The following is a 21018-nucleotide window of genomic DNA, read 5'->3' as shown; positions in this document are numbered from 1 at the left end:
GGGACTCTGATCGACCCCTCCACTAGGATTTCGGGGTTCAGCTTTGAGTTGGTAAGCTCCACCTCTTCCTGGAGCTTTCATAGGATGGTTACTTTTGTTGTACTATTTGGGTATAGTTGGGGCCTTATCCCGACAGTGCTTATGACACTCTTAGAGACTATTGTGGACACAATATTCTGGGTTTCTTTTAGCTGCTTTCAGTCTCCAGCCCATAGGCTTGGCATGTATATATAGGTGTGTAGGCATGTTTGTCTTCAGTCGCGGCCTCGTCAGCCAGCTAGTATTTTATTATTTTGGCTTGTCTACCTATGTTTATATGGCTTATTGTTATTCATGTCATAACCGTACGGTCCAGGCTTAGTATTTCATATGTTGTGCTGCCCGATCTGTTGGGCCCCCAGTCTAGTTAGCTAGTATGTTTAGTGGCTAACTCGATCGAATACAGTATCGAGTGCCAGTCGTGCCTCCCCTAGTTTGGGGCGTGACATGAAGCTTGAGTCGTAGTACCTGAAATCCGAGTCGAAGTACCACTAGATGTCAATTCACAAGTGGCTCTTGAGGCGAACCAACGTTCTGAACCAAAAAAAAGCATTCAGGGCGGTACTCGATCCGTAGCTCGAGACGCCCATAACGTAGAGGAGATCGGAGTCAGCTTACGGATGAACTTCTTGATGTTACAAGCCCAGCAAATAGTGATAGCTCAGTTGCAGAGCCAAACTCATGTACAAAGCAGGCCGGAGCCCGATCCGCTTCGGGAAATCACCCACAGAACGGAGCTAGCCATATTGAAGTCAAACGAGCAAGAATCGTGGACTACTCCCGAAATTACTAAATTGCTCGAGGAACTCACAAAATGAGTCAAAGCCAACGATAAAAAAGTAGAAACATATAATTTCAGGGTCGATCAGATCCCAGGAGCTCCACCAATGATAAAAGGGCTGGATTCAAAAAAATTCATCCAAAAGCCTTTTCCCTCGAGTGCAGCCCCAAAACCAATCCCCAAAATATTCCGTATGCCAGAAATTCCCAAATATAACGATTCGATCGATCCCAACGAACACGTCACCTCTTACACGTGTGCCATCAAGGGTAATGATTTGGAGGACGATGAGATCGAATCTGTGTTATTGAAAAAATTCGAAGAGACCCTCTCGAAGGGAGCGATGATTTGGTATCATAATGTGCCCCCAAATTCCATCAATTCTTTTGCCATGTTAGCGGATTCATTTGTAAAGGCACATTCTCGTGCCATAAAGGCTGCAACAAGGAAATCGGACCTCTTCAAAGTAAAGCAAAGGGGTAATGAAATGTTGAGGGAGTTCGTGTCCCGATTTCAAATGGAACGCATGGAATTGCCACAGGTCACAAATGACCTGGCCGTCCAAGCTTTCACCCAAGGGTTGAACGAGCAAAGTTCAATAGCATCACGTCGGTTGAAGAAAAATTTGATCGAGTATCCAGCAATAACTTGGGCGGATGTACACAACCAATATTAATCAAAAATCAGGGTCGAAGACGACCAGTTGGGAGCTCCTTCCGGACCCATGCATCAGAACAGAACAACTATTAAAAACTAGAGGGATATCGACAGAGAACGAAGGTCGAACAGAGATTGATATCAACCGTACATCGCAGATAGAATGAACAACGGCTCAGCGCGCAATTCCGCTCGGAACAATCAAAGGAGTGATCGAGAACAAAATTCTCGGGGGCTTATGAGCAAGAGTGGCTTCGATAAATATGGAGATCCTATAGAGGCACCTCGACTATCGGAGTACAATTTCAGCGTCGACACATCGGAATTGTATCGGCGATCGGAAGAATCAAAGATACTAGGTGGCCCAGACCCATGCAAACCGACCCTTATCAAAGGAACCCGAATTTGATGTGCAAGTATCATGGTACGCATGGCCACAGGACCAAGGATTGCAGACAATTAAGAGATAAAGTTGCCCGCCTATTCGATGAGGGCCACCTTCGAGAGTTCCTCAATGACCGAGCCAAGAATCAATTGAGAGAAAGGGACGCCAGCAATAAATATAAACAAGAGGAACCTCTACATATCATTCATATGATCATCAGTGGGGTCGATACTCCACAGGGACCCGTGCTCAAGTACGGCAAGATACTAGCCACGAGGGAAAAATGAACTCTAGGTTATGTACCCGAGGGCACTTTATCATTCAGAATTGAAGAAATCGAGGGCATCTATCAACCTCACAACGACACTCTGGAAATTTCTATCCTATTAAATAAAGCTCGAGTTAAGCGTGTTTTAGTGGATCCAGTTAGCTCTGCGAATATCATCCGATCTTGGGTAGTAGAGAAGCTCAGTTTGCAGAATCAAGTCGTGCCCGCAGCTCGAGTCTTGAACGGTTTCAATATGGCAAGTGAAACGACTAAATGGGAGATTACTCTACCAGTGAATGTAGCTGGAGCCATCCAAAATACCAAATTCCACGTAATCGAAGGGGATATGAGGTACAATGCCCTACTCGAAAGGCCTTGGATCCACAATATGAAGGCAGTGCCTTCGACCCTCCACCAAGTAAAGAAATTCCCTACGTCGGACAGCGTGAAAACAGTATACGGGGAGCAACATGCTGCGAAGGAAATATTTGCGGTCGATGAGGTAACACTGATACCAACGCTATCGGCCTCGAAAAGATTAAGCACTAAATATAGATAAGAAACCAAATAGCAATCACAGCTACCAGTCTCGACCGAACCGGTGGAACAGGAAATAGAGGATGACGAGGAAGAGTTTCTGACACCTCGAGCTTTCATCATCCCCAACGACTCCGACGCTACCAAATCTACGATCGAAGAACTGGAGCAGGTTATATTAATCGAATATGTGCCCGAGAGAAAGGTATACCTGGGAACGGGATTGACCCCCGAACTCAGGGAAAAACTTATTCACTTTCTTATCGATAACATAGACTATTTTGCTTGGTCCCATTTAGACATGGCAGGGATCCCACCATCGATAACAATGCACCAGCTGAGCTTGGACCCTAGGTTCAAATCGATGAAGCAAAAAAGAAGACCTTAGTCCGAGGTAAAATACGCATTTGTAAAGGATGAGGTAACTAAACTTCTCAAAATAGGGTCAATTCGGGAAGTAAAATATCCTGAGTGATTAGCCAACGTAGTTATAGTCCCTAAAAAGGGGAACAAACTTAGAATGTACGTAGATTATAAAGATCTAAACAAAAGCATGCCCCAAAGATTCTTTTTCACTACCTAGCATCGATCGCATGATCGATGCCACAACCGGCCACGAGATCCTTAATTTTCTTGACGCCTACTCCGGGTACAATCAAATTAGAATGAACCCGGAGGACCAGGAAAAGACTTCATTCATCATCAAGTACGGAACCTATTGCTATAATGTAATTCCATTCTGGCTAAAAAACGCAGGAGCTACTTACCAACGCCTAGTGAATAAAATATTAGAAGAACAAATAGGTAAGTCGATGGAAGTTTACATTGATGACATGCTAGTTAAGTCCCTGCGCGCAGAGGACCATTTGACTCATTTGCAGGAAACGTTCAAGATCTTAAGGAAAAACAACATGAAGCTCAACCCCGAGAAATATGCTTTCGGGGTTGAATCGGGCAAGTTCCTTGGTTTCATGGTATCGAATCAGGGAATCGAGATCAACCCCGACAAAATTAAGGCCATCGAAGACATCACCATCGTGGATAGCGTGAAAGCAGTACAAAGGCTGACCAGGCGGATAGCCGCCTTAGGCCGATTCATTTCGAGGTCATCAGATCGAAGCCACAAATTCTTCTCTCTACTCAAAAGGAAGAACGATTTCGCCTGGACCCCGGAATACCAACAGGCACTAGAACAATTGAAGCGGTACCTATCGAGCCCACCACTGCTTCACACTCCGAGGATAGATAAGAAGTTTTACTTATACTTGGCGGTATCGAAAATCGCGCTAAGTGGCATCCTAATTCGAGAAAAGCAAGGTACACAATTTCCTATTTATTATGTAAGTCGGACCTTAGGGGAAGCAGAGACTAGATACCCTCACTTAGAGAAATTAGCACTTGCACTAATAAGCGCCTCTAGAAAGTTAAGACCATACTTTCAATGTCACCCCATATGCGTTTTAACCACTTACCCACTTTGCAATATTTTGCACAAGCCCGAACTATCGGGTCGATTGGCCAAATAGGCCATCGAACTCAGTGGGTACGATATCGAATATCAACCCCGTACGACCATCAAGTCCCAAATTTGAGCGGACTTCGTGGTCGATTTCACGCCAACCCTCGTACCCGAAGTTGAAAAGGAACTCTTATTAAAATCAGGTACGTCGTCGGGGGTTTGGACCCTCTACACAGATGGTGCTTCAAATGTGAAGGGGTTCGGGCTTGGCATCATACTGAAACCTCCCACAGGTGGCATTATTAGACAATCCATCAAAACCACTAGATTAACTAACAATGAGGCCGAGTACGAGGCCATGATTGCAGGTCTCGAGCTAGCTAAAAGCTTGGGAGCAGAAGTCATTGAAGCCAAATGTGACTCTTTACTAGTGGTGAACCAAGTAAACAAAACTTTTGAGGTTCGAGAAGATAGGATGCAAAGGTATTTGGACAAATTATAGGTAACTCTACATTGTTTCAAAGAATGGACCCTACAACATGTGTCTCGAGAACAAAACTGTGAGGCCGACGCACTCGCAAATTTGGGGTCATCAGTCGAGGAAGATACGATCAACTCGGGAAATGTTGTTCAACTCTCGAGATCTGTAATCGAGGATGGACATGCCGAAATAAATTTCACGAGCTTAACCTGGGATTGGAGGAATGAGTATATTGAATATTTAAAGAACGGAAAACTCCAATCGAACCCTAAAGAATCGAGGTTTCTACGAACCAAGGCTACTCGATTCACGCTGTTTGAAGATGGAACATTATACAGAAGGACGTTCGACGGACCACTGGCAGTATGTTTGGGACCAGGAGACACAGATTATATTTTACGAGAGGTCCATGAAGGCACTTGTGGAAACCACTCCGGCGCCGAACCATTAATTCGCAAAATCATCAAAGCAGGGTACTACTGGGATAGCATGGAGAAGGACACTAAGGAGTTCGTTCGAAAATATGATAAATGTCAAATGTTTGCACCGATGATCCATCAACTCGGAGAGCAGCTTCATTCGGTCATTTCTCCATGGCCATTCATGAAATGGGGAATGGATATCGTTGGCCCTCTACTATCATCCCCAGGTAAAGCTAAATTCATTTTGTTTATGACTGACTATTTCTCTAAATGGGTTGAAGCATAGGCGTTCGAAAAAGTGAGAGAAAAAGAGGTTATAGATTTCATCTGGGACCACATCGTGTGTCGATTTGGGATACCAGCAGAAATAACATGCGACAATGGTAGACAATTTATCAGCGATAAAGTGACAAAATTCCTCGAAGACCATAAAATAAAAAGAATACTGTCTACACCATATCATCCTAGCGGGAACGGACAGGCCGAATCAACGAACAAGATTATCATCCAAAACATAAAGAAAAGATTGGACGAAGCTAAAGGAAAGTGGAGAGAAATTTTTCCCGAAGTCCTTTGGGCATATCGGACAACATCTAAATCCAGTACAAGAGCGACCCCATTTTCCTTAGTGTATGGCTCCGAAGCTTTAATTCTGGTCGAAGTCGGGGAACCAAGTGCAAGGTTCTGACATACATCGGAAGAATCAAACTACGAGGCAATGAATACTAGCCTCGAATTATTAGATGAAAAATGAGAAGCGGCACTAGTTCGAATGGCTGCACAAAAATAACGAATCGAAGGGTACTACAACAGAAGAACCAACCTCCGCCATTTCAAGACTGGGGACTTGGTCCTAAGGAAGGTTACCATCAACACTCGAGATCCTAATGAAGGGAAGCTCGGCCCAAATTGGGAAGGACCTTATCAAGTCCTCGATATAGTCGGGAAAAGGGTCTTATAAACTTGGAGCAATGGATGAAAAACCATTACCAAACAATTGGAACATATCGCTTCTCAAATGATATTACTGTTAAGGTATGATTTTCTCTTCTCTATCATCTATATACATATATTCGACACTAACTCATTGCAGGAATTCAATGAAAAACATCAAGACCTCTGGTTTCAAAGCACGCGTTATACTCTTTTCCCCTTAAGTTCGGCTTTTATTCCAAAGGGGTTTTTCTGGCAAGGTTTTTTAACGAGATAACAACTATGTACTACCCGGGGACAAATCAATAGTATCCGAGGCTCCTTCATAATCAACCTCGAATACTGGGGGGCTACCAATCGAATAAATCAAGTTCGGCATAAAAAGGTTGTTCCATATCAAATTCATGTCGAACAGGGTCTCGATTGAGAAACGTATAAGGGCCAAATGGTCAAAACGAACCATGCCCACGTAGTTTTGTTCGAACTCTAGCACAAGATACAAACACATGTGTAATGACTTATAAAGGAGAACTTCTTTTTCACATATCTCACACTTTAAAAAGATTTTCCTGCTTCATGATTTAAATAGGCTTAAAGGCCAACCACCATCAAAGGAATTTGTGATACAAGCAATCATAAAGGCCTACAGGCTAATATACTTTGAGTTCGAGTTCGAAACAATCACTCACTCAATTATCAAAGCCTAAGGGCTATCTTACTTCTAGTTTGTAATGACCCGGCCGGTCGTTTCGGAAGTTATAGCCCTGTTTCCCCCATTTCTATTTTCTTTATTCTCTTAAGCTATATTATGATATACCGGGTTAGTTGGTTCGGGCCCGGAGTGGTTTCGGACTGAAATGAGATACGGTTTCGGACTGAAATGAGATACTTAGTCTCTTATTTAGAACCTTAAGTTGAAAAAGTCAACCGGATATTGACCTATGTGTAAACGATCTCGGATTTGAATTTTGATGGTTCTATTAGCTCCGTTATATGATTTGAAACTTAGGAGTGTGCCCGGAATGTGATTTGGAGGTCCGTGGTAGAATTAGGCTTGCATTGGCGAAATTTGGAAATTTGGCGATTTCGGTCGGCAGTGGAAAATTTGATATCGGGGTCGGAATGGAATTCCGGAAGTTAGAGTAGGTTCGTAGTGTTATTTGTGATGTGTGTGCAAAATTTGAAGTCATTCGGACGTGGTTTGGTTGGTTTCGGCATCGGTTGCCGAATTTGAAAATTTACAAGTTCTTAGGCTTGATTCCGAGGGTAATTTGATGATTTGATGTTGTTTTGAGTGATTCGAAGGTTCGACTAAGTTTGTATGTTGATATATGACTTGTTGGTATTTTTGGTTGAGGTCCCGAGGGCCTCGGGGTGATTCCGGGTGGTTAATGGATTTGTCGAAGTTGGAAAATGCAGCTGAAGCTGCTGCTACTGCTATTTTCGCACCTGTGGAAGAAAGAGTCGCAGGTGCGAGGCCACTGGTGCGCGTGTGGAGTTCGCATGTGCAGGAAATGCTGGGCTAGGAAGGTTGCACAGGTGCGAGTTGGAGGTCGCATCTGCGAGCCCGCAGGTGCGAAACCTGGGGCATAGATGCGGAAAGGGGGATGTAGGGCAGGCTTTGCAGAAGCGGAGTATGAGCGCGCAGGTGCGCTTGCGCAGGCATGAGAATTTTCTGCACAGATGCGGAAAAATGTGAGGCCAAGGCTGGAGCGCAGGCGCGAAGGATTTGGCCGCACCTGCGAGCCCGCATGTGCGAGGCCTGGAGCGCAAGTGCATAAGCTGGGGAATTAAGTGGAGTTCGCGGATGTGGTGCCTTGACCGCAGGTGTGGTCCCGCAAGCGCGGAAAAAGAGCCTGCATGTGCGAAAACCTTAGCAGAAACCATAAATAGATCACTTCGCGAATTTGGTTCATTTTTACCATTTTCAAGTGGGTTTGTGGAGCTTTTGGAGTGATTTTTGAAGGGTGATTCAAGGGCTATCAGTGATGTAAGTTGCTTGAGCCCTAATACTTGTATATATGGTGATTTTTTGTTGTTTAGTCATTATAATTAGTGAAAATGAGGGGTTAGGACTTGGGATTTTTGGAGAAGTAATTTAAGGATTTGAAGGACCAAACGATGTTGGATTTTGATGAATTTGGTATGGTTAGACTCGTGAGTGAATGGGCTTTCTAGTTTTGTAAATTTTGTCGGATTTTGAGATGTGGGCTCGGGGCCGGGTTTGAGCCAATTTCGGATTTTGGTCTAATTTTGTAGCTTTTCCATTGGAATTTATTCCATTAGTGTATATTGATGGTATTGTACTGATTGTGAATAGATTTGGAGCATTTGGAGGCCGAGTCTAGAGGCAAGAGCATTGCGGGGTAGAGATTTGACCGGTTTGAGGTAAGTAACGATTGTAAATCTAGTCCTGAGGGTACGAAACCCCGAATTTTGTATCATTCTACTATTATTAGTGACGCACATGCTAGGTGACCTGCGTATGGGCGTGCACTGTTGGGGATTGTGACTTGGTACGTCCTGTAGCAACTGTAAAGTTGCATACTTTGTTGAAACTATATGATACTTATATGTTTTAGAAAGAGTTTCTGTAAATTGGGTTGAATGCCATGTTTGGGCCTTGTGCCAGTGTTGTTTGGACCCTTAGGGGCCTTTTCTAACTATCCTCTAATTATTTTCGATTGAAAATCTATACTCAGTCATGGTTATACTTGTTTACTGCATAACTCGGTTTTATGACTCTATTTTGATGCATATAAATGTTGTTTTGGGCTGAGCACCCTATTTTACTGAAATGCCTGAGTGGCTTGAGAGGTTTATGACTGAGTGAGGCCGAGGGCCTGATTTGTGAGTGTATTTATAGGATCGGGCTGCACGCCGTAACATGTTGCATATTTATGGGATCGGGCTACACGCCGCAGCATGTTGCATATTTATGGGATCGGGCTGCACGTCGTAGCATGTTTGATATCGGCCGAGGGCCTGAGTGATTTATGCCATGATTTGGCTTGATATAGCGCTTGGGCTGAAGGAGCCCCTCCGGATATGTACAAACTCCCAGTGAGCGCAGGTACCTACTGATTGCGAGTGCCGAGTGCTGAGTGACTGGGAGGCATGAGTGATTGTGAGTTATACCCGAGTGGCAAGAGTGATTATGAGGTATGTCCGAGTGGCACGAGTGATTGTGAGGTATGCCCGAGTGGCACGAGTGATTGTAGGGTATGCCCGAGTGGCATGAGTGACTATGAGGTTTGCCCGAGAAGCTGTATATGAGTGATGTTTTGCCCGAGGGGATGTTTATGATTTCATCATTTTTGCTCACCTTTGCATTTTTCCTTTGTTTGAAAACTGTTGAAAAATATCTTTAAATGATTTTTACTGGAACTGGGTTTAAACGAGATGTTTTGATTCAAATCCTGATTTTAAAAACATGTGGTATTTTACTGAGATTTCCTGATATGAATGTTATACGCTTTACTGCTCGTCACTACTGCTCAGTCTTTATTTATTATTGTTACTTACTGAGTTGGCGTACTCATGTTACTCTCTGCACCTTGTGTGCAGATCCAGGTGTAGCTGGACATGGTAACGGTTGTTGATTGTTTTGATTGTAGATTTTCTCGGGGATAGCAAGGTAGCTGCCTGGCGATCGCAACCCTGCTCTTCTCCTTCTTATCTTCCTCTAGTTATAATTAGCTATTTTCTAGGCTGAGTTAGCCTTGATATTGTTAGACAGATTATTGTAGATGATCATGACTAGTGACACCCCGATGTCGGGCTTTTCCTTCCGCACTTTTATTTTGATTGGAACTCCTTTACGAAGGTTTTTGTGTTAAATAACATTGAAATTATCTTTGAAATGAAAATATCGATTTGTTTTGGAAATGAGTCGGCTTGCCTAGTTCCATGATAGGCACCATCATGACAGGGGTTAGTTTGGGTCGTGACAGATTGGTATCAGAGCCTAGGTTACATAGGTCTCATGAGTCATGAGCACATGAGCGCTCATGAGCGCTCGGTCTCAGTTGTGCATCGCCGACTTGTGATTCTATGAATGAGGTTCGAGATGTGTATTATGTGTTTTGGTGATGGGCTAGTCTGGAGGACTTGAGGCCAGGTTTAAACTGTAGTTTTGGCTTGGTAGCTTCAATTGTAACCTGTACATTTGGACTCATATGTCCAGTAATGCCTCTACGAGTGGAATTCATGGCTCGGTGAGCAGTGGAATGGATTTGTGATGAGTATGATGTAACTGCGGGATGTGTTAAGACGATTTGAATGTGACGAGAAGTGTTTCCTTGAAATGTAAAGGAAGGCCATTGGGTGCTTGATTTTTTATTTTGATGTGACGTACGGTCTCGAGTGTGAATGTTTTGAAGGATCTTTCACGTTGTTAAATTTTGGGGCAAATTAAATTCTCATGTTTTGTCAATGAGTTTGGACTCAAGAAGAGTAAGTGATTGTGTAGTAATTATGGTTACGAATGGGTATTTTTGATGTTGATGGCTCGAGAAAGATGATATTCGAAGAGACTTAGAGTCGGTAACATTTTATTAGTTTAGGTGTGACAGAGATACATTTCGATTTGATGCAGTAGTTGGGTAGCAAAGTATGAGGGAATACATGATGGGAAGTGTTTAGCCGTGGTTGATGTACTAGCAAGTCAAGTAGGAGAAGTAAAGGTTGAGAAGTTTCTTAAAGGAGATGATTTAACTGAAGTAAGAGTGGCAGATTAGCATATGAATTCACTAGTAGGGTAGTCGTGCGCCTTGAGAAAGTGTAGAATGGTTTGGAATCGTATTAGTATGTAAATCGGCCTACAGACTCTATTTGGAGTGATGGTTAGTGTACAAAGGAAAATTGAATATGGCAGAAAGGAGTGTGTTTGAAATGAATAGAGGCGTGAAGATCTAATTATCGTGTCATGTGCAATATGACTTGAGTTCGGAAGGTATTGTTGACGTACAATTGATGTCAGTAGGGAAAGTGCAGACTTATACAAATGGTGGGCGAGCATGAACTCAGGAGAATTTACCGATTTAGTGGTCGTTGCACTCAGTGCAGTGTCATTGGAAGATGTGGGTAAGGAATTCCACATGTGGGTTATCTCCTGTGTGCAACTAGCAGTGGCGTGATGGTTGATGAAGCTTTTGCGAGGACTATTACTTACTACCCGGTAGGAGGTCGCGTGTGTGATTTTTGGCTGGAGATTCAGAATATTCATGAAAGGCTTAATAAAAGACTTCGAGAAGTCTGGCAGGTTAACGGTGCGAGACCTTGGTAATTGAGAAGGAGAAATCCTTACGGGTTCTAATTTTATATAACTGCAGCTTAAGGCTAAGTGGGGGAGTCTGCTATCAACGAATTGATTGCACGGTTATGGGTCGTATTAGTTTCGGTTCGGGGTATATCGGTGAATCAGTTATGACTTGTAGAGGTCGAGATCGAGGATGACTCGGGTAAAGGAATTTCTGGGCATAAGTTGTATTACACTCTGGTTATAGGAGGACCATAAAATAATTGAGTGGTTATTCACAAAGAATGTAGTGTATATGGAGCAGGAATTTGCTCGGTTGCGTAGGAGTGTGGGTTACTCTTTATTCCCTTGGGTGTTGGTGTGCTAATGGGGCACAGGTCATTTCGGTATGTTTGGTCGGTTAATTCGAGATTTGAGTAGAGTGGATGACTCTCGAGAATGGTTCCAATGGATTCAAGATTTATAAATATGGCTAGAAAATAGGGAGTTGCATTGAACGGTATTGAGACTAGTGGCATCTTATATCATTGTGAATTATGCATTTTAGTACCAAGAAGGTGAAGGAAACAGTTTTAGGTTCACATAAAGTCTCTTCGGAGTAAGCATTTTTGGTTGTGGAACCTTTGGGATACACAAAAAGGGAGTTCGGCGGCTTATAAGCCTTAGGGCGGCGTGATTCTATGCTAGAGTTCGTGGGGTAAGTTTTAGTTAAGGATAATAGTGTTCTAACAAGGAAAAAGTAGCAATTTGAAGGCAATTTAGAAAGAGCTTGGAGAAATAAGATAGCTTGATAGTAGGTTGGGTTAGCATAGTAATGGGTATGATCGGTTCTTTGGGTACTTATAATGTGGCTAGTATCTACAAGTGTTTCGTGGAAATGCTCTCGAATTTGGCAACCTGTGTGGCTTGGTGGAGTTAGAAGAATTTAGTTCAGATAGCTTGGTTATGTGAAAATGGATTTCAAAGTGTTCATGATGGGTTCTACCATGATTTGAACCGGATATTTTCTACCGATGTACGAAACGTGTTGTGTGTTATAATTTCCTCCTAGAAAGAAGCAAGAAATAGGTTTCTGACTAATAAGGTATGTAATTTGCTAGTGACTCAGAGTTGATAATGGAATTCTTATGCTTATCACATGATGGCATAATATATGTCGTGTGTTGTGCGGGAATAGGATTTACATATACAAGGTCACAGTTCAGTTTTGAAGGGAAGGACATAAATTCTTAGGCAGCATGAACGGTTTTCGATGACTAGGTAAATGATATTACTATCTGGTATAGCTTGATAAGAGTGTACATTTCAGAAGAGGCAGTGTGTTTTGATTTATGGGTACTTCACTGGTATTGCGGCACTCTCCTGGTTGATCGACTGTTGATATTCAAATTTTTTCCAGGTGGCACGGAATAATTTTTTTTTAGTATTTCTCGTGGGATGATTGTGTATGAGAGAGGTGTTAGGCATTCAGGCGGTGGAGGTGGAATCAAATATGGTGATTCATGTGTTCTATGGAATTGAAGATTGGGAGTTCTCAGGGGCATATTATTTCATGGTTGTGGACTGTAAAGTTGTGGCCGGAGCTAGCCAGATGATAGAAGGTGTTATGAATCCGTCATTGTGGACTTTCAGAGGTTGTTTATCTAATGATGGCTGGCCATAGTTGATTTGGGGCCCATTAGTAGGCCCAATTAGGATGTGTATTCTACACCGATCCGGATTGATTGGCTCCATACTTCTATTGTTAAAGGATGTGCCATTCGGTTGATGTGAAGCTTATTCGTGTTCTGAAATAATCTGTGAGTTACTCTTCTATGCTACGAGGAGTAGTGATTCGTTGGTTATATGCACATATGATGCGGTTCTATTGTGGCCTTATAGTGGAATTTGAGTGAGAATAGTATTGGATATTGCTTGGTTGATGACGTATTGGTTATGTTCTTTCGGATTTTATGTGGCATGGTGTCGTTTGCTTCTCTGTGGTTATGGTAATGCACTTTGGGTACTTGATGTTTAATTGCGCATGGTTATTGATTTTAGCAGGGTGGCTTAAGGTGTTTCATATGGACCAGTATTTGGATAGGGTCGCGTATTGCAGCAGAGTTATGTGGAAATATGATCCCTTATGTAAGATTCGTGTGTTATGGTTCTGCAATTTGTGATGGGTTCTTAGCATTGCGTCGGGGTGGTACTCGTCGAGCTTGCGGAACGGTTCTCCTATTTAGGTCATTGTTACGATTGGGTACATTTGGAATGTTGCCATCTGGTGCACGGATTGCACGGGTTGTGGCTTTATATTGTATTGATGTGTCATGTCACTAGAGTGGTCGTGTTGGATGAGACGAGGTCATTGGGCCTAGAATAGATGCTATTAGATTTAATTGTGGTATAATTGGGAGGATAATATCGGAAGCCGGCTTTGAAATTGGCTATAGTTCTTGTAGAAGGAACGGGAGCTCCATGACCTGTTGGTCTAATGAATAGTTATGAATTCGGTATGTTACTTTCATTATCGGCAATGTACGAAGGTTTTAGAATGAGGTTTTGTCTGATATGAGGTTTCTTACCAGCACTGGGTTGATTTGAGTCGATACTGTGATTTGAAATCAATGCTTCGAGCATTCGAGCTATGCGGTATTTGAATTTGAGTATCTGAGTTATGGTTACGGCTTTTGGTATATCTAGTTCATACTTATACGGTATGTGGATGCGAACTTCTGATCTTATAAGAAATTTCGGATGTTGGAAATTTGATTCGAAGGCTTGTGGGCTAGGTTGAATTGAGGAATTTCAGTTAAGCTGTGCTATCAGACCTGTATGGGATAGGGTGACGTGGGATCACTCCCGGGTATGTGCATGGGAAAGTTACACAGCCATTTCTTGGCTTTTGGAACAACTTCCGGCACGTTCGAGGACGAACGTATGTTTAAGTGGGGGAGGATGTAACGACACGGTCGGTCGTTTCGGGAGTTATATCCCCATTTCCCCTATTTCTGTTTCCTTTATGCTCTTAAGCTATATTATGATATACCGAGTTAGTTGGTTCGGGCCCGGAGTGATTTCGAACTGAAATGAGACACTTAGTCTCTTATTTAGAACCTTAAGTTGGAAAAGTCAACTGGATGTTGACCTATATGTAAACGATCTTGGATTTGAATTCTGATGGTTCTATTAGCTCCGTTATGTGATTTGAAACTTAGGAGTGCGTCCGGAATGTGATTTCGAGGTCCGTGGTAGAATTAGGCTTGTATTGGCGAAATTTGAAAATTTGGCGATTTTGGACGGCAGTCGAAAATTTGATATCGGGGTCGGAATGGAATTCCGGAAGTTGGAGTAGGTTCATAGTGTCATTTGTGATGTGTGTGCAAAATTTGAGGTCATTCAGACGTGGTTTGGTTGGTTTCGGCATCGATTACCGAATTTGGAAATTTAGAAGTGCTTAGGCTTGAATCTGAGGGTAATTTGATGATTTGATGTTGTTTTGAGTGATTCGAAGGTTTGACTAAGTTTGTATGTTGATATATGACTTGTTGGTATTTTTGGTTGAGCTCCCGAGGGCCTCGGGGTGATTCCGGGTGGTTAACGGATTTGTCGAAGTTGGAAAATGCAGTTGAAGCTGCTGCTACTGCTATTTTCGCACATGCGGAAGAAAGATTCACAGGTGCGAGGCCGCTGGTACGTGTGGGGAGTTCGCAGGAGCGGGCAATGCTGGGCTAGGCAGGCTGCGCAGGTGCGAGTTGGAGGTCGCATCTACGAGCCCGCAGGCGCGAAACCTAGGGCGCATATGCGGAAAAGGGGATGTTGGGCAGGCTTCGCAGAAGCGGAGTATGGGCGCGCAGGTGCGTTTGCGCAGGCGCGAGAATTTGCTGCACAGATGCGGAAAAATATGAGGCCAAGGCTGGAGCGCAGGCGCGAAGGATTTGGCCACACCTGCGAGCTCGCATGTGCGAGGCCTGGAGCGCAGGTGCGTAAGCTGGGGAATTAAGTGGAGTTCGCGGATGTGGCACCTTGACCGCAGGTGCGGTCCCGCATGCACGGAAAATGAGCCCGCAGGTGCGAAAACCTGGGCAGAAACCATAAATAGATCACTTCGCGAACTTGGTTCATTTCCACTATTTTCAAGTCGGTTTGTGGAGCTTTTGCAGTGATTTTTGAAGGGTGATTCAAGGGCTATTAGTGAGGTAAGTTGCTTGAGCCCTAATACTTGTATATATGGTCATTTTTCGTTGTTTAGTCATTATAATTAGTGAAAATGAGGGGTTAGGGCTAGGGATTTTTGGAGAAGTAATTTAAGGATTTGAAGGACCAAACGATGTCGGATTTTGATGAATTTGGTATGGTTAGACTCGTGAGTGAATGGGCTTTCTAGTTTTGTAAATTTTGTCGAATTTCGAGATGTGGGCCCGGGGGCCGGGTTTGAGCCAATTTCGGATTTTGGTCTAATTTTGTAGCTTTTCCATTGGAATTTATTCCATTAGTGTATATTGATGGTATTGTACTAATTGTGAATAGATTTGGAGCATTTGGAGGCCGATTCCAGAGGCAAGAGTATTGCGGGTTAGAGATTTGACTGGTTTGAGGTAAGTAACGATTGTAAATCTAGTCCTGAGGGTACGAAACCCCGGATTTTGTATCATTCTACTATTTTTAGTGACGCACATGCTAGGTGACCTACGTGTGGGCGTGTACTATTGGGGATTGTGACTTGGTCCATCCCGTAGCAACTGTAAAGTTGCATACTTTGTTGAAACTATATGATACTTTTATGTTTTAGAAAGAGTTTCTGTAAATTGGGCTAAATGCCATGTTTGGACCTTGTGCTAGTGTTGTTTGGACCCTTAGGGGCCTTTTCTTACTATTCTCTCATTATTTTCGATTGAAAATCTATACTCAGTCATGGTTATACTTGTTTACTGCATAACTCAGTTTTATGACTCTATTTTGATGTATATAAATATATTTTTGGGCTGAGCACTATGTTTTACTGAAATGCCCGAGTGGCTTGAGAGGTTTATGACTGAGTGAGGCCGAGGGCCTGATTTGTGAGGATATTTATGGGATCGGGCTGCACGCCGTAGCATGTTGCATATTTATGGGATTAGGCTACACGCCGCAACATGTTGCATATTTAGGGGATCGGGCTGCACACGCACATCATGTTTGATATCGGCCGAGGGCCTGAGTTATTTAGGCCATGATTTGGCTTGATATAGCGCTTGGGTTGAAGGAGCCCCTCCGGAGTATGTACAAACCCCCAGTGAGCGCAGGTACCTACTGAGTGCGAGTGCCGAGTGACTGGGAGGCATGAGTGATTGTGAGGTATGCCCGAGTGGCAATAGTGATTATGAGGTATGCCCGAGTGGCAAGAGTGATTGTGAGGTATGCCCGAGTGGCACGAGTGACTGTGAGGTTTGCCCGAGGGGCTGTATATGAGTGATGTTTTGCCCGAGGGGCTGTTTATAATTTCATCATTTTTGCTCACCTTTGCATTTTTCCTTTGTTTGAAAACTGTTGAAAAATATCTCTAAATTATTTTTACTGGATCTGGGTTTAAACGAGATGTTTTGATTCAAATCCTGATTTTAAAAACATGTGGTATTTTACTGAGATTTCCTGATATGAATGTTATACGCTTTACTGCTCGTCACTTCTGCTCAGTCTTTATTTATTGTTGTTATTTACTGAGTTGGCGTACTCACGTTACTCCCTGCACCTTGTGTGCAGATCCAGGTGTAGCTGGACACGGTAGCGGTTGTTGAATGTTCTGATTGCAGATTTTCCCGGGGATAGCAAGGTAGCTGCCTGGCGATTGCAGCCCCGCTCTTCTCCCTCTTATCTTCCTCTAGTTGTATTTAGCTATTTTCCAGGCTGAGTTAGCCTTGATATTATTAGACAGATTGTTGTAGATGCTCATGACTAGTGACACCCCGATGTCGGGATTTTCCTCCCGCACTTTTATTTTGATTGGAACTCCTTTACGAAGGTTTTTGTGTTAAATAACATTGAAATTATCTTTGAAATGAAAATATCGATTTGTTTTGGAAATGAGTCGGCTTGCGTAGTTCCACGATAGGCGCCATCACGACAGGGGTTAGTTTGGGTCGTGACAGAGTTCAAGCAATCACTCACTCGATCATAAAAGGCCTATGGGCTAAAATACTCTGAGTTCGAGTTCGAAACAATAACTCACTCAATTATTAAAGCCTAAGGGCTATCTTACTTCGAGTTCGAGCAATCACTCACTCGATCATAAAAGGCCTACGGGCTACGATACTCTGAGTTCGAGTTCGAAACAATCACTCACTCAATTATTAAAGCATAAAGGCTATCTTACTTCGAGTTCGAGCAATCACTCACTCGATCATAAAAGGCCTACGGGCTACGATACTCTGAGTTCGAGTTTAAAACAATCACTCACTCAATTATTAAAGCATAAAGGGCTATCTTACTTCGAGTTCGAGCAATCACTCACTCGATCATAAAAGGCCTGCGGGCTACGATACTCTAAGTTCGAGTTCGAAACAATCACTCACTCAATTATCAAAGCCTAAGGGCTATCTTACTTCGAGTTCGAGCAATCACTCACTCGATCATAAAAGGCCTACGGGCTACGATACTCTGAGTTCGAGTTCGAAACAATCATTCACTCAATTATTAAAGCATAAGGGCTATCTTACTTCGAGTTCAAGCAATCACTCACTCGATCATAAAAGGCCTGCGGGCTACGATACTCTAAGTTCGCGTTCGAAACAATCACTCACTCAATTATCAAAGCCTATGGGCTATCTTACTTCGAGTTAGAGCAATCACTCACTCGATCATAAAAGGCTTATGGGATACGATACTCTGAGTTCGAGTTCGAAATAATCACTCACTCAATTATTAAAGTCTAAGGGCTATCTTACTTCGAGTTCGAGCAATCACTCACTCGATCATAAAAGACCTACGGGCTACGATACTCTGAGTTCGAGTTCGAAACAATCACTCACTCAATTATTAAAGCCTAAGGGCTATCTTACTTCGAGTTCGAGCAATTACTCACTTGATCATAAAGGCCTACGGGCTAAGATATTCTGAATTCAAGTTCGAAACAATCACTCACTCAATTATTAAAGCCTAAGGGCTATCTTACTTTGAGTTCGAAACGTTCACTCGACTACTAAGCCTGTGGGCTACTTTTATTTTTTTGAGTTCGGGCTAGCGCCCACTCGACTACTAAGCCTATGGGCTACTTTAATTTTGAGCTCGAGCAAACACTCACTCGGCCATAAAGGCTACGAAGGCCGAATTCGATGAAATCACCTAAATCCTCATGAAAACATCCGCAAGGCATGAATGAAATCTTCACGAAGCAAGTCAGTAAAAGAAAAAGATATTTGTATAGATATACAAAGATGGTTTACATAAATAAATGCAACATAGAAGAAGCTAAGGTCTAAGCTTTTGGGTTATCATCGAGAGCGGTCTCTTCTCCACCGGGCTCCCCCCATCTTCGGACCCGCTCTTGCTACCATCATCATCATCATCATCATCGCCATCAGAAGCCAAGGCTTCAGCATCAACTTCGAGTTCTTTAGCCCTTTTTATCTCTTCAGCAAGGTCGAAACCTCGAGCGTGTATCTCTTCGAGGGTCTCCCTCCGAGACCGACACTTAGCAAGTTTGGCTACCCAATGTGCTCGAGTATCGGCAGTATCCGCTGCCTCTCTTGCCTCCATTTGAGCAGCCTCGGCATCAGCTTGATACACGTCAATAGACTTGTCCGCCATGACTTTCGACGACTCAACCTCCGCCTTGGCCTCAACAAGCCTTGTTTTAAGCTCCTCGATCCTCTTGGCCGGAGCCGAACCTTTTTGCTTGATGCTTCGAAGCTGAACATCGGCCGATAATAATTTGGCCAAGATGGTTTCTTTTTCTGCAGCCAGGCGGTCGATAGTCTCCTTCCACCGGTCACATTCGGCCTTGATTTGATCGACTTCTTCCCGAAGCAATCCGATCTTTTCAACCTTTTGCTGCAGCTGAGATAACGAAGGGTTAGCTTCCACAGTTGGGTCAAACCCATACTCTAACAGAACGAGGCTCATCTTCTTATCTAGTTCGGCCTCTTCTTCACGAGCCTTAGCCAAATCTACTTGGAGTTCCTTTATAACCTCGTCGTTTTGGTTACAAAAAAACCGCAGAGAATCTCTCTCCCCCGAGACCTTTTGAAGCTCGACCTCATACTGGCTGAGGTCGACTCGAAACCTGCTAATGGCCTGCACAGTAGGGAAAAAGCACAAGTCAAGATTAGAAAAGAACGAAGAAACCAAGCATAGTAAAATCATTACCCGAGAAATGAAACGTTGGGCCTCTTCTAAGAGAAGAGAAACTTCACTAATATCGGAGGCATCATCGACTTTAGTAAAGCAATCCCAAAAAGGGTCCCTGACACTGGAGCCTCCACCCATATCGGGGGTCTTCAATTCTCGATCTTCCTTTAATGTCTCCTCAGAAAAGGTCGGAAGAGAAGGCAAATGATCCACTATCATAGTCCCAAGCGAATTGCTCGGGACGCTCTGATCGAAACTCGGGGTATCAAAACCGACCCCGACCAGTATAGTCATCATCTGCTCAGAAGATCTGGCGACCTCGATAGCTTTTACAGATTGGACCACCAAAGCCAAAGCATCATCATCATCTTCTTCTTCTTCTCTCAGTTGTTGGACCGAGTCCGTCGAAAGAGTGATTGCCTTCCTCCTCACCCTTCGAACATTTTGAAGAACACGAGAAGTGACCCTTACCGTGATTCTTGGCCTCCCATCTACCTTTTGCCAAATCACACCAAGCGCGTTCGGCATAAGAGGAAGTCGAGGCTAACTTCCGAACCCAATCCTCGAGGTCAGGTACCGCTTGTGCATCCAAGGGGAATCTGTATATCGGAGAAAGATACAAAAAGCAACGCCTTATGAAAACCACTTACGGTCGAAATTCCATTCCTCGGGGAACGGCATCTTCTCTTCAGGAATAAGGTCACGGGTCCTCACCCAAATATAACGGCCCATCCAACCCCGATCCTTATCTTCGTCGATGCTCGACATTAAAGCTTTTGATGCCCTACGATGAAGCCTGATTAGTCCTTGAAAGATTTGAGGCCGATACAATCGTATGAGGTGATTTAGGGTAAAATCCAGCCCCCCGTTCTTTTTGGAGAAGAAGCGAATTAAGGTTACTATGCACCATTGAGAAGGATGAATTTGACTGAGGGTGACCTGATATCTTTTGCAAAAATCAATAATCACTGGGTCGACGGGACCCAACGTGAAGGGGTAAGTATAAACACTTAAAAATCCCTCCACATAAGTGATGACTCTCTCTTCGGGAGAGGTAATTTGCAACACAACCTCTGGACCCCAGTTGCAGTCTTTCCTCACAGTCTCGCGATGGCCCTCTGTTATCGAGAACATGTACATCGACACATGCTCACATCGACCCGAAACCGACGAAGGATTTTCAACCTTAAAATAGATCTTTATAGTACACGGGCCAGGAACATACTCATGGGGAGGCGGCTCCACCGGCGCCTTGTCGCCGGACGGCCGTGAAGAGGAAGCTTTCTCCTTCTGAGGTACGATTTTTGAAGTTTTTGCCATTGACGTAAGAGAAAGAAAAGCAAAGGAAGATGAAAGGTTGATGGTGCCAAACGCTGATGAAGGTGGCTCTACAAGCGGCAAAATAGAGGCGGAAAGAGTAAGAAAATTTGGGAGATTGAAGATGTAAAAGTAGTCAATGATAAATGGAAGGGTTATTTATAGGTTTATA

This window comes from Nicotiana tomentosiformis, chromosome 7, assembly GCF_000390325.3.
Source record: "Nicotiana tomentosiformis chromosome 7, ASM39032v3, whole genome shotgun sequence".
NCBI lineage: Eukaryota > Viridiplantae > Streptophyta > Magnoliopsida > Solanales > Solanaceae > Nicotiana > Nicotiana tomentosiformis.
Note: the sequence above shows the minus strand (reverse complement) of the source record.